Raw genomic sequence first — 13,757 nt, forward strand, 5'->3', positions numbered from 1 at the left:
GAGATGCATACATGTGGCCAATGTGACAGGTGAGCCTGCCTAATTAGGGAGGGGTCCCAACCATCAGTGTGGTCCCTTACCAGGCAGGCAACTGCTTCAAAGTTTAGAAGAGTACAAAAGAAGAGGTGCTATCGACGCAGAATCCTGTCCTCACTAGCCACGCAGAAGGCTCTATACCATTAGGGCATCATGGCTGGGCACTGGTGGCTCATGTCTGTCATCCTAGCTACACAGGAGGATGAGATCTAAGGATTGCAGACCAAAGCCAACATAGGCAAGAAAGTCCATGAGACTTTTTCTCCAACTAACTACCAAAAAGAAAATTAAGGGGCTGGGGATATAGCCTAGCGGCAAGAGTGCCTGCCTCGGATACACGAGGCCCTAGGTTCGATTCCCCAGCACCACATATACAGAAAACGGCCAGAAGCGGCGCTGTGGCTCAAGTGGCAGAGTGCTAGCCTTGAGCGGGAAGAAGCCAGGGACAGTGCTCAGGCCCTGAGTCCAAGGCCCAGGACTGGCAAAAAAAAAAAAAAAAAAAAAAAAGAAAATTAAGTGGATCTGTGGCTCAAGTGGTATAGTGCTAGACTTGAGCAAAAGAGCTCAGGGACAGCATTCAGACCCTGAGTTCAAGCTCCAGTATTGGCACACAAGCACGCGTGTGCACATGTGAGCACACGCACACACACATCACCAGCTAGGTGCCAAAGGTTCACATCTGTAATCCTAGCTACTCAAGAGGCTGAGAACTGAGGATCGTGGTTCAGAGCCAGCCTGGGCAGGAAAGTCTGTGAGACTCTTATCTCCAATAAAATACTCAGGGCTGGGAATATGGCCTAGTGGCAAGAGTGCTTGCCTCCTACACATGAAGCTCTTGGTTCGATTCCCCAGCACCACATATATGGAAAACAGCCAGAAGGGGCGCTGTGGCTCAGGTGGCAGAGTGCTAGCCTTGAGCGGGAAGAAGCCAGGGATGGTGCTCAGGCCCTGAGTCCAAGGCCCAGGACTGGCCAAAAAACAAAAACAAACAAAAAACAATAAAATACTCAGAAAAAGCCAGAAGTGGTGGATGTTTCGAAGTGGAAGAACACTAGCCTTGAGCAAAAAGCTTAGGGACAGTGCCCAAGCTCTGAGTTCAAGCCCCAAGACTGACAAAAAAAGAAAAAAAAAAGCCACCTCTCTTCAGATGAGCACCTGATATAAGAGGGAAAGATAAAATTCAATGGGGGGACTGGTAATGTGGCTTAGTCGTGGAGTGCTTCCCTAGCATGAATTAAGCCCTGGGTTTGGTTCCTCAGTACCACATAAACACAAAAAGCCAGGCTCTGAGTTTGCAAGCCCCAGACTGGCAAGGGAAAACAAAACAAAACAAACAAAAAAGATTCCATGATGGCTGGTGTTAAGTGGCCCACCATGTTGCTATCTGTATTTGGGAGCACTTGAAAATTTCCAAAGTGAAAAACTGAAAAAAGACAGAGCCTGGGATGGAGGGAGACACAGGGAAGAATGGTGACATTATGGGGACACAAGAGAAAGAAGAGGAAGAAAACTGGGTCTAGTCCCTTCCTCCACCAGACACCAGAACATACTTCAGGGGTGGAGTAAGCCAAGGAACCCCAACTTCTGGGACTCACCTTCCTCTCTCCTCCTACTCAGGGTGTGGCTTCCAATCTTAAGATCCCAACAGATGCCCCTGGAGTCAATGAACTTTTCTAGCCCAGAGAGTGTCAACTAATTTTGCCCCCAGGGGACACTGGGCAATATCTGGGGATATTTATGTCTGACAAGAACCATAAGGGAGCCTAGCAAAGAGTGGGTAGGATCCAGGGATGCTGCTTGGCATCCTGCAGCGCCCAGGGCATCCCACAGAGAATGTCCTGGCCCAACGTACACAATGCTGAGACCATGAGCTAAAGCGACACATTCAAAACTGGCTCACAATCCCTCCCGAAAGAGGGCAGTGGAAAGACTCCAAGATACATTATATGTGAGCAGAAACATGCAGATATACATAACCAGACACACAAGCAGCCAACAGAGTCTGGAAATAGATAAATCAGAGTACGGGGCTAGGCTCTGGTGGCTCATGCCTATAATCCTAGCTACTCTAGGAGGCCGAAATCTGAGGATCTCAGTTCAAAACCTGCTGGGGCAGTAAAGTCCACGAGACTTATCTCCAGTTAACCACCAGAAAGTGGAGATGTAGCTCAAATGTTAAGGGTGCTAGCCTTGAGCAAAAAAGCTCAGGGACAGAGCCCAAGCCCTGAGTTCAAGACAGACACAGACACAGACACATATACACACATGTTCATGTGTAACTTAGGGCCCCTGGGCAGATGATTTTATGCTTTTTACATTTCCCATGATACATACAAAGAACACAGAATTAATATTGCAGTAGGAAACAGCCACATAGCAAAGCCAAACCAAGCCATGGACAAGTTTTTGTGGGCCATGGAGGCAGTTAGGAAACACCTATCTGGCCAGCTACAGGTGGGAGCAAGTCCCTGAGGAAGCCAGACAAGCCCCAGCAGAGAAAGATAAGTCCCAGCCACAGGTCCCAATTCCACTTCACCCTGGTGGGAGAGCCTGAGGGTGAAAATATAAGCGTAACCATATAGTAACGGCAGATCTCAGAGTGCAACAGAGCTGACCTCCGTGGGGTTAGCCATTAGCATACAGAGGGCCAGAGCTAACTAAAACCTGACTCCAGTTGGGGAAAGTGACTGGGTGACACAAGGACTATGAATGAAGCTGCAGTAAACAAATAGTGGGCCCAGAGCTGAGCAACCGCTAGGTGAAGTGGGACTACGCGGACTAGGAAGATGCCTAAGAATCAGCTCCTTTCTGTGCTAGACCAAAGACCAACCCATATCACTGGCTCCTGCCTAAAGCCACTCCTCCTCTCAGACAAGCCCATCTGTAACCATTGTGGCTTTTATGCCAGGATGGCCTGCAAGTATTTCAGAGGAATGCAAGGGTAAGTACCCACAGGAAACCAGTGAGATGGAGAGAAGCAGGGCCGATCCCTGGGCTGCAGAAGAACTGGTAAGCCACCTGCCAGCCTCAGCTTCAGCAGCCCAGGGCACAGCCCCAGAGTTGGGGAAATGCCCTAACAACTAACCACTTGGGGCAGCCCCAAATCTCAGGGTATAGCATGTCTCTTACGGTTTGCAGACTCAATTGTTTGAGACACTAAGGATCTCACTCGTGTGATACAATTTCTAGCAGCTCTAAGGAGGGGCTCCCCTCACACTGTGGGCCTCTGGTAAACCCCTTAGCCTTTTTGAGCATGAATAACTCCAGGACTTCTCAACCTCCCAAAAATGAAGATACACAGAACAGCTGCTTTCCTGCCAGAAAGACTGGGTGGCACTGACCAGCAACCTGAGGGATGCTGTCAGAGGCTTCTGAGGCCACTAGCATTGAGCTGCAGAACTCAGAATACACCTCGTCCTGCTTTTGCCAAACCTATCAACAGCAGCTCAGAACAAAAAAACTAGCAACATTCCCCCAAACACGCTCATAGCCCATGAAGCACCCCCACCCTGACCCAGGGAACCCAGGAGCACAGCCACCAGGGACCCAAGCCCAGTCTCACATGCTTACCATCTTACCTAGGACTGGGAGAAGTTAGATGGAAAGGACAGGGGGGTCAGGGTCATTGTAGGTTATTTGAGGTTCTTCAGAAACAAGGTCCGTGTGGAAGGCTAGATCATATCCTAGCCTTCATGGGTCCAAATGGTCCAAATTCCCTCCAGCAACGGCATGGAAGTATTGGAGAGCAGAAATTCCCAGAGCTGAGTGTTCCCTTTAGGCACAACTGTTTTAGGATCCCAGGATGAATTATTTCTAAGTCACTGACTATACCTATCTCTGCCTTTTAAACATCTGGTAACCCCAGGGCCATCCTATGGAAACTCAGAGTAACCCAGGACCACCAACAAGGCCAGTACTACCAAGTTCCTCACTCCTCAAAGGAGCTGGGGAAGCAGAATCCGAGCCATCAAGGAACAAGCTTACAGTGGTTCTTCCTCCAGCAGGCCCTGGTCCTTCTCTACCTCTCCTAGAAATTGATGGTTCTTGGTTCCAGGGTGCAAGCCCACTCTCTAGTGTCCACCTTCACCTTGGAGGCTCCTAGGTTTGGTCCTCTAGTCTCATTCAAAGAGCTGAGGCATCTTTCCATCAGGCCAGTGGGCAGCCTCTACCACTCAAGCTCCCCCAACTTTCTTCCCTCAGCCATGGCCCACACACAGTACCCAGCAGAGAGGGACTTGCACTTCTCCAAAACTTCCTGGAACTTACCTAGGGAGCTTAAAGAACAGACTGCATAGCATCTGCCTGTCAGTGGCACACATGGACAGGAGCTGGAAAGAATTTACTTAACAGGATACTGACCTAAAACTGTTTGGAGCCTGGGGCACTGAGCTGCCCCAACGGGCCTGGGCCTGGGAGGAAAGAGGCTTCAAGGAGGCTCTGGGCTGCCCTCTGAGGGATGATGCAGGGAAGGAGATCTAAGGCAAACTGGTGGGGACTGCACCTCAATCCTTGAGCCTAAACTGCAACTAATTTCTGTGCAAAGAAGCTGCTCAAAGAAATTATGGCACTGGGGGCTGGGAATATGGCCTAGTGGCAAGAGTGCTTGCCTCGTATACATGAGGCCCTGGGTTCGATTCCTCAGCACCACATATACAGAAAATGGCCAGAAGTGGCGCTGTGGCTCAAGTGGCAGAGTGCTAGCCTTGAGCAAAAAAGAAGCCAGGGACAGTGCTCAGGTCCTGAGTTCACGGCCTAGGACTGGCCAAAAAAAAAAAAAGAAAAAAGAAATTATGGCACTGTTTACATCTTTGGAGAGACCCTTGGCACCTGAGAAGAGCCCCTTACCCTAAAAGCACAGCCTGAGGGCTATGAGCAGATGCAGTAGGAAGCCAAGACATCACAACATCTTGGCCACTGTCTCATGGGCATGAGAGGGACTTATACCACATGGCCCTATCCTCAGCTGCCCAACTGAGCATGGTCCCTTGGAGGCCCAGATAGGAACCAACAAGCAGGGGCCATGTGTGGACCCTGGCTGAGAGGAGAAAGTACTCCATGTTAATGGGGCCTAAATGCCTTACAAATCTGGCAGTCTTGTTAAATACAGCAATGGACATAGGACAAAAGGGAAGACCTGATGGCTGTGGGCTTCCAGGCTTGGTCTGTCTGACTTCCTGCCATCCAGACGCCACCATCTATGACATCTTGTTCCCTCCCTCTCTCCAGCATGGAGCCACCTGGTGCCAAAGGCAAAGTGGGTGGGACAAAGCGCAGAAAAGGAAAAGAACATGTCGATATTATGACAGCCCAATGCTCCATGGGAAAGCCAGACACAGACAGGCACATGGGAGCCACAACAGGCCCTGCCCAGGGGTAAGGGAGGCAGCCTCAGAGTCCTGCCTGTCAGCAGTCAGAAAGCATCTCATCAGGTGAGGTGACCAGGTACAGGGTAAGCCCACTCAATCAGCACACTCTCTGCCACTTTGGGATTTTGTGTGTGTGTGTGTGTGTGTGTGTGCGCGCGCGCGTGTGTGCGCATCCTAGCCTTTTTTTTTTTTCCTGAAGGCTAACACTGTACTTCTTGAGCCACCCACCACTTCCGTTTTTTTCTGTTTATGTGCTGCTGAAGAATCGAACCCAGGGCTTCATGCATGCTAGGCAAGCACTCTACTGCTAAGCCACATTCCCAGCCTCTGCCACTTTGAGTATGCATTTCTGCAGTTAGCAACTAGTGGGTTCAGAGTGCCTACTGAGTGACTGCGCTCTGCCAGGACATCAGAATAAGGCCAGCCCCTGGCCCTGTAAAGCCAGAGTTGCTCCTGGAGGTCTACTTGTATCGTGAAGTATTGTTGGCTTGGCTGTTGCTGGCAAGGGCACAGAGGGAGGTGGTGAGCAGAGAAGACACTAAGAAGATGGGAGTAATGGGGTCACCCAGGACACTGGCAGGCTTTCTCACTACAGAGCCTTCCTAGCTTCTGCCAGTACCTACTGGCATCATGGGTCACTGAAGTTAGTGACCCCAGGTCCTCCTCTACTGGCAAGGGTCAGCAAATCTCCTCTGTGAACAGGATACAGCAGCCATCTCACAAAGGCCACACAACACAGGTCCCACACTCAGGAATTAGTTGCATACTGAAGAAACCCTCCCAGACCACAGCTTAGACATCCCCTTGCTTGACTACCAGTATGTGGAAATGTCTGTATGACTTCCTGCTGTGAGCCTAGAACCAAATGGACACCAACAGCATCTACCTGGGAGCCTATACACACCAGCCAGCCAAGGCTATCTGGCAGAGCCAGTGCCCAGCATGATTGGCTACTGAACCTAATGAGGCATCAGCCATGTGGCTGAATAGTGGATAAAGCTACAGCTACTGCATCCTGCACAATTTCCAAGCCAAGGTCTCCTTCACATGGGCCCCATCTGCCCTCCCTGATATGAAAGTCACCAGCTTGCTGAAACTGACATGTCCAATGCCTCCTGAATACTGAAAGCCACAAAGTACACCAACAGGACCTTCTCTCTTCTCCATCCTACCCATCACACATATCAAGGGACTTGATGGACAGTGAGCCCTGGTGAACCACTGGGAGCTGCTCATGGGGTCTGGGGCAGCTAAATGGAGATTCAAAAGAAACAGCAAAAGCCAGGTACCAGTGACTCTGGCCTGTAACCCTAGCTACTCAGGAGACTGAGATCTGAGGATGGAGATTTGAAGCCAGCCTGGGCAGGTAAGCCCATGAGACTTACCTCCAATTAACCACCAAAAAGCAGAAGTGGAGCTGTGACACAAGTGGTGGTGGAGCACTAACCTTGAACAAAAAAGTTCAGGGACAGTGCCCAGATCAAGTTCAAGTCCTAGGACCGCCCCCCCCCCACATCCACACAAAGAAAAGGACAGCAAAGGTATGCATTTCCCTCCATGAATCCTCCCTAAGGGAAGTGCCTGCTGTCCTAAAACCCAGCCTGCCTGCCTGCCTCTCATGTGGGCACCCCACCTATACATTTCCAAACATGAGTGGCTCCACATCTAGCTGGCATACTACACACCTGCCCTGATTCCCAAATTAATGGCTGGAATGTTGGCTTCCTCAAAGTCTGGAATGAGCAAGGAGAAAGACTCAATTACAAAAACCTCACCTACTTCCTTTTGCAACACAAGGTAATTACTGTATAATTAAAAAGGAGGAGAGAAGAAAAGTAATCAGTAATTCAAAGATATCTGTCTGCACAAAATTCTGAACCATCACTGAGTATTCCAGGCTAGTCTAACTTCCCAGTGGTGTCCAGGGCTTAACAGGAACAATCAGCTTTCTTTCCCCTCAGAGGAACTGGGTAGACCAAATCAGACAGGAGGCCAATTGACACAAATCAGGGCAAGTTCCAACTAGACCCATGGCACCATGGCCACTAGCAGAACCACCAGGACATGTGTGTGTGTGTGTTGGGTGGAGAAGAGGCCAATGACTCCCAGATCTTTTTTTTTTTTACATTGATCAAGACATATTGTATTCATAAAGTGACATGTTAAATTGAAATCCTTTTGTACAACTACATAAAGATAATTTAAAAATAGTAATGTGTTACATAAAAAAGGAAAAGAAAACAAATGTTGCTGGGAGGATATTTTTAAATCTGTTTAGTATTTACAAAAGATATTCCTAAATAAATCATGGGACAAAATACACTTATGATGAAACTTAGCATATGTTTAGCTAGTAACAAATTAATTGACTAATATCCAGATATCTATAAACTTGTGGATGCTGCTAAATCAGCAAAACATGTTTGTGTTAGAGGGCTAAGTGTGGTGAGTTGTGCCTGTAACCTCAGAGACTTCAGTGGCAGAAATAAGAATGGTGGTTCAAGGTGAGCCTGGGCAAAAGTTAGTAAGACCCAATCTAAAAACCAAACACAAACAGAAGTTTATTATAAAGTCAAAAAGCTGAAGTTTCATGAACTAAATAATGACTGATCTTTAGAAACTTGAGACCCAGATGCTAACAGCTCATGCTTGTAATCCTAGCTACTCAGGAGTCTGCTATCTAAGGATTATAGTTCGAAACCAGCTCAGACAGGAAAGGCCATGAGACTCTTGTTTCCAATTAACCACCAGAAAACTGGAAGTAGAGCTGTGGCTCAAAGTGGTAGAGTGCTAGCCTTGAGCAAAAGAGCTCATGTACAGCACCCAGGCCCATAAAAGAAAAGAAAAATTACCACACCGACACACAAACACACTGGCTTCATACTGGAAGTATGTGCCTCCTCCTAGTCTTGAGTTCTTCATACTGAAAGTGTGTGCCTCCTCAGTCTTGAGTTCCACCCTATACATGCTGGCCAAGCTGCTCTAAGCACTTTGGTTCTTTGGTGGAGAGCATCTAAGGGTGGTTGCGTATTTGGGGACGGTTTCTGAAATGGACTCCCAGATCTTACCCCACCCACCGACAGTACATCCATCCCACTAGAGGCTCAGCTGGCCTCTGAGACCCTAGATCTGGCCATCCCCCTGGGGATTCCCTTTGCCTGTACACAGCCTTCCCATTAGCTCCAGGTAGCAGTAGAACTCCTGTGGGGGGGGGGGGAGGGGGGAGGGAATGGGACTGAACACAACATCTGGGCCCTGGAGACCCAGGAGCAGGCAGGTGTGCCTGTGAATGCTGCCGACCTGCCTGGGAAAGTCATCAGTCAGCACCACCCTACTCTGGTGGAGACATAGCTGAAAACAAAAACAAAGTACTAGTAACAACTTCAAACTTCCCCCTTTCAAACCTGTGGGGCCCTCACACAATCTGCTCTCTTCCTGAGGCCCCCCTCACTAGGAACAACCCCACCTCCATCTTTTACTACTAGTTTAGTTCCCCTGCGGGTGGCTGGGTTTTCCCCTACACCAGGGAGGCTTTTGTACCTTCCCATCAATCTCACACCAACCAGCTCCCAGAACCACCGCAGAAAACACCACTAACAATGCTCCATGTGTCCCTGGAGATGGAGACAGAAGACTCCAGTAGCTACAGCCCCGGAGGTTGGACTTGCAGACAGAAGTCCAGGCCTGGGCAATACCAGAGAAGGAATGAAAGAAAATGCCTCCACCTACACACACCACCCTCTGGGCTGCTTCCTGCAAACAGTGCCATCCGGAGGCCAATGGGATAAGAATCAGTTGCCCCTCAAAGCCAGCTCTGCCCACAATGCAACGGTCCCTCAACAGCCTCTCCACTCCCACCTTCTAATGACAAAGTCATCCCTTAAGAAAGTTGAAGCAGAGGGGCCAGCCGCGGATCTGTAGCACGCTCAGACAAACTCACCCCTCCCTCCCAGATCCCTGTGTTTCCGGAAAACAAAGCGGGTGGCCAGAGCGGAAGGGGGAGGACGCAACCAACCCAACCCAGAGTTCCCAAGCAGCACCCGCAACAGGTCCCCCCCACAAGACCCCCTTTCTCGCTAGTCCTTCAACTCTTTCTCTTAAAAGCTGAGGGACCACGAAGGGGGGAGGGGTACACCGGCGTGGGGAAGGGCTGGAAGGGGAAGGAGGAGCCAGGCCCAGACAGCAGGAAGCCATGGCACCAGGTGGGCAGAGTGGAGGAAGCTTAAGGACAAGAGAGGGGGAAGTGGAAGGACACATGAGACAGTAGGAAGGGGCTCTAGCACCGGAGGTGCAGGTAACTCGTGTATAAGTGAGCTGGAGACCAGGGGTCAGTGGAGGGCAGTGGGGTCAAGGAGTGGGGGGGTCAAGAGGGTGGGGTTGAGTGTGGTGGACAGGGGGGAGGGCCTGGAAATGCGAAGCAAAGGGCCAGGGCGATGGGGGGCAGCCGCGATCCAGAACAAGGGGTCCGCACCGTGTTAAGAGGCGGTAGGGTCTTAATGTGGGGGTGGGGCTCAGGAAGGAGGGAGTGGAGTCTGGACCTCAGGATCTGTGGGATCCCGAGATCAGTGCCGGGGGTGGCTGGGAGTCAACAGAGTCCAGAGCCAGGGTTTGGGCAGGGCATAGGGGACGACGGGGGTCCCGGACGTGGGAACGGGGGTCACGGGAAGTACCAGGGACCAGTATAGGTATAAGGGTGGCGAAGCCCAAAGTCCTGGGGTCCCGAGAGAAGGGCGGGTTGTGGGGGTGGGGTGGAGGTGGGGCCTGGGTCGGCTGGACGGGCGGGCACGCGCGTCGTTACCTGCGCTCCGCCTGGGGCCCGCGGGCGGTGGCGGCGGCCGGCCTCAGCAGCGCGGCGTCCCCCGCTCCGGGCCCCGCGCGCACTCGCGCTCCGGCTCCGGCTCTGGCGCCCGCTTGGGCCCCCGCTCCGGCTCCCGCGCCGCTGGGGCCGGCCTCGGCATGTTCGGCGGGAGGGCCGGGCTCGCCGCTCCGCCGCGCCCGCTCCGGGGCCCGCGCGCCTTACGCCGCCAGCGTCGGCCAGCGGGGGGCGGCGGCCTGCGCGAACCACTGCGCAAGCGCGGCTGGGTCGCGGGGCGCGCGTGCTGTCTACGTCACAGCGCGGGGCGGGGCCTGAGCCAAACTAGGCAGAAGGCGCGCCACTTTGCGACGGCGGAGGGCGCCGCGCGACGGCCGTGTCACTTTACGGCTGTGCCAAGGCTGCCGGGCTGCCGTCCCCGGGGACAGTGGAGGAGTGTGGCCGCTGGGGGTGCGCGCGGGCGGGAAAGAGGCTGAGTGGCTCCCCCCACACACCCTGGGGCGGAGCTTCCGCCTTACGCTTGGTCCCGCCCTCTGTCGCCATAGCGACGCGTGGCCCGGAGCCACCGGACCTCCCGGTCTGTGTCGTCAGGGTCTCACCACCTGACGTCACAGGGGGCGGGGCCTGCGTGGGCGGCGGCCGGTGTGGAGTGGGGACGCGACCACTAGGTGCTTCGGTGGAATTTCCTGGACTTGGAGGAGAAAACAATTTTAAAATAGTTGTTTGCACCACAAAACCAAATTAAAGCAAAATATGTATATGCATATTTTATATAATTTATATATTACTTATGTATATATGCCATGTGTATAGGAGTCTGTACTAACTGTAGTCCGTGTGAATCAGGTAAAGTGTGAGACTGCTTCTTGGTAACGAGCCAGCGATCATTTCAGAAGTCTAGGTGGTCCCCAACTTGCAGCAGGTAGACAGGATTACCTGTGAAGTGCCCTGCCGAGCCTTCCCTGCTTAACACAGTCCCCACACCCAATTAGCACTCCATTGCAGCTTTCTAATTGCTGTGCCTTGTCTGCCTCCTGCACTGAAGAAAGCTTGGGAGACAAGGTGACAAGACCTCCCTAACTGGATTCCCGTTCTACCCAAGGACAGAGCTCTGAAGAGGAAGGGCTGCTGAAGACTCATGACCTTCCTGTTTACCCCACTACCTCCCAGGTATGGGCTTGGCATTTGTGAAATACAGAGGAGACAATCCATTCAAATATGTCTTAAGTGCTAGCCAATGGCTCTGAGAATAGAACAGTGAGCTAGGCTCTTGGCATGGTGTTCCAGGGAGTCCTCAGTGGGGGGAGGGGGCAGGGCAGGGAGGCAGGAAGAAAACTAAAAGACAAGATGGTTTCAAATGACACTAGGTTAGGTTAGTTAATGGCAGGGTGCCTGGGGAGGATGGATCAGATGGCCAGAGAAGGCAAGGCCAGACCCTAAAGGCTAAAAAGCCAGATGTGATAAAATGGCGAGGATTCCTGCTCTCCTGTAGGGTCTCTTAGGGGCTCACACCTGTAATCTAGCTACTCAGGAAGCTGAGATCTGAGGATCACAGTTCAAAGTCAGCCCAGGCAGGAAAGCCGGAGACTCTTACCTCCAATTAACTATTAAAAAAGCTAGAAGTAAAGCTGTGGCTCAAGGAGTAGAGCCTAACCTTGAGCAAAGGAGCTCAGGGATGATGCCCAGGCCCTGAGTTCAAGCCCCAAGGCTGACGCACACAAGAAAAGAAAAAGGTAAAAGAATGGTAGTTCATGCCTATAATCCCAGCTAATTAGGAGGCTGAAATCTGAGGGTCATGGTTCAAAGGTAGTCCAAGCAGGAAAGTCCAGAGAGACTCCTACTTCCAATTTAACCAGCAAAAAGGCTGTAAGTGGTAGAGCTCCACCATTGAGTGAAAAAGCTAAGGGACAGCACCCAGACTAGGCCCTGAGTTCAAGCACCAATATCAGCACAAACAATAACAAAAGGTTGGTGCTGGTGGCTCACACTTGAAATCCTAGCTACTCAGGAGGCCGAGATCTGGGGATCAGGGTTCAAAGCCAGCCCAGGCAAGAAAGTCCATGACACTCTTATCTCCAGTTAACCACCTAAAAATAGAAAGTGACACTGTGGCTCAAGTGATAGAGCTGTAGCCTTGAACAGAAAAGCTCAAGGACAAGGGCCAGGTTCTGAGTTCAAGCCCCGTGGCCAAAAAACCCCCCAAAACAACAACAGTTGGGGATGTGGCTTAATGATAGAGTGTTTGCCTAGCATGCATGAAGCCCTGCCTCGCATGCAGGAAGCCCTGGGTTCAATTCCTCAGTACCACATAAACAGAAAAACCCAGAAGTGGCACTGTGACTCCAGTGATTGAGTACTAGCCCTGAGCAAAAGAAGCTCAGGAACAGTGCCCAGGCCTTGAGTTCAAGCCCCAGGACTGGAAAAAAAATTATCCTCATCTGTACCCCATACCACACAAAATAAGTCTGTACTTGGAGCAGTGCTCTGGTTGGGACAATTTGGAAGAGTGAGATGCCCAGAGAACCAGGCTCAACAGTGCTGGGACTTGTCTCCTCAGGTGGGCAGAAAATGTACTATTATACTTCTTTTTTCTTTTTTTGGCAGTCCTGGGGCTTGAGCTCAGGGCCTGAGCACTGTCCCTGGCTTCTTTTTGCTCAAGGCTAGCACTCTGCCACTTGAGCCACAATGCCACTTCCAGCTTTTTCTGTATATGTGGTGCTGAGGACTCAAATCCAGGGCTTCATGCATGCCAGGCAAGCACTCTACCCCTAGACCACATTCCCAGCCCCTTCTTTTTCATTTTTGGTCCAAAACTGGGATGCAAACTTGGTGCTTGACACTTTTGCCTATTGGCTAGTACTCTACCAACTAAGCAACACCTCCAAACCCTCCCTCCATCTGTGTGTGTGTGTGTGTGTGTGTGTGTGTGTGTGTGCCAGTACTAAGGCTTGAATTCAGGGCCACATGCTCTTGCTTGGCTTTTCCATTCAAGTCTGGTGCTCTACCACTAGAGCCACACCTTCACTTCCAGCTTTTCACTGATTAATTAATTCACAGACTCTTCTACTGGCTTGGAAACAAGATCCTCAGATTTCAGCTTCTTTTTTTTTTTTTTTTTTTTTTTGTCAGTTGTGGGGCTTGAACTTGGAGCCTGTGCCACTTCTGTTTTTTGAGTACTTAATTGGAGACAAGAGTCTTACAGGAACTTTTCTGCCCCAGCTGGCTTTGAACAATGATGCTCTGATCTCAGCCTCCTGAGTAGTTAGGACAGCAGGTGTGAGCCACCAGCACTCAGCAGGATATACAGTTCTGAGAGAGGATTTCCTCCTACATGATAGCTTTGGGCCCCAGAGAATTGAAACTCATCCTCCAGTGTCCTTTGGGTATATGTGTTTGTGATTATAAATTCTGTTCAGGGTGTGCTTTGGCTTGGATATTGAATGATCCTCAAAAGCCAATGTATTAAAGGTTTGGTCCCTATTCCAGAGCTATGTGGAGAGATGGTAGGCTCTTTGAGAGGCAAAATCTTGGGGGCCTGGGGA

General features: G+C 51.1%; 1 protein-coding gene across 2 annotated transcripts in view; it reads right to left on the bottom strand.

Annotated features, from left to right (window-relative positions):
* The window catches only part of Csnk1g2 (casein kinase 1 gamma 2), a 31,492-nt gene extending 21,064 nt beyond the window's left edge, over nt 1-10,428 (bottom strand). Inside the window, exon 1 of one of the 2 annotated variants that reach the window (XM_048341716.1) lies at nt 10,201-10,428. The gene's annotated coding sequence lies outside the window, so the exon portion shown is untranslated. The remainder of the gene's footprint in view (nt 1-10,200) is intronic. The other variant, XM_048341717.1, reaches the window with a different exon arrangement.
* Between the last annotated feature and the right edge of the window lie 3,329 nt (nt 10,429-13,757).

This window comes from Perognathus longimembris, chromosome 3 (genome assembly GCF_023159225.1).
Source record: "Perognathus longimembris pacificus isolate PPM17 chromosome 3, ASM2315922v1, whole genome shotgun sequence".
NCBI classification, from domain to species: Eukaryota; Metazoa; Chordata; class Mammalia; order Rodentia; family Heteromyidae; genus Perognathus; species Perognathus longimembris.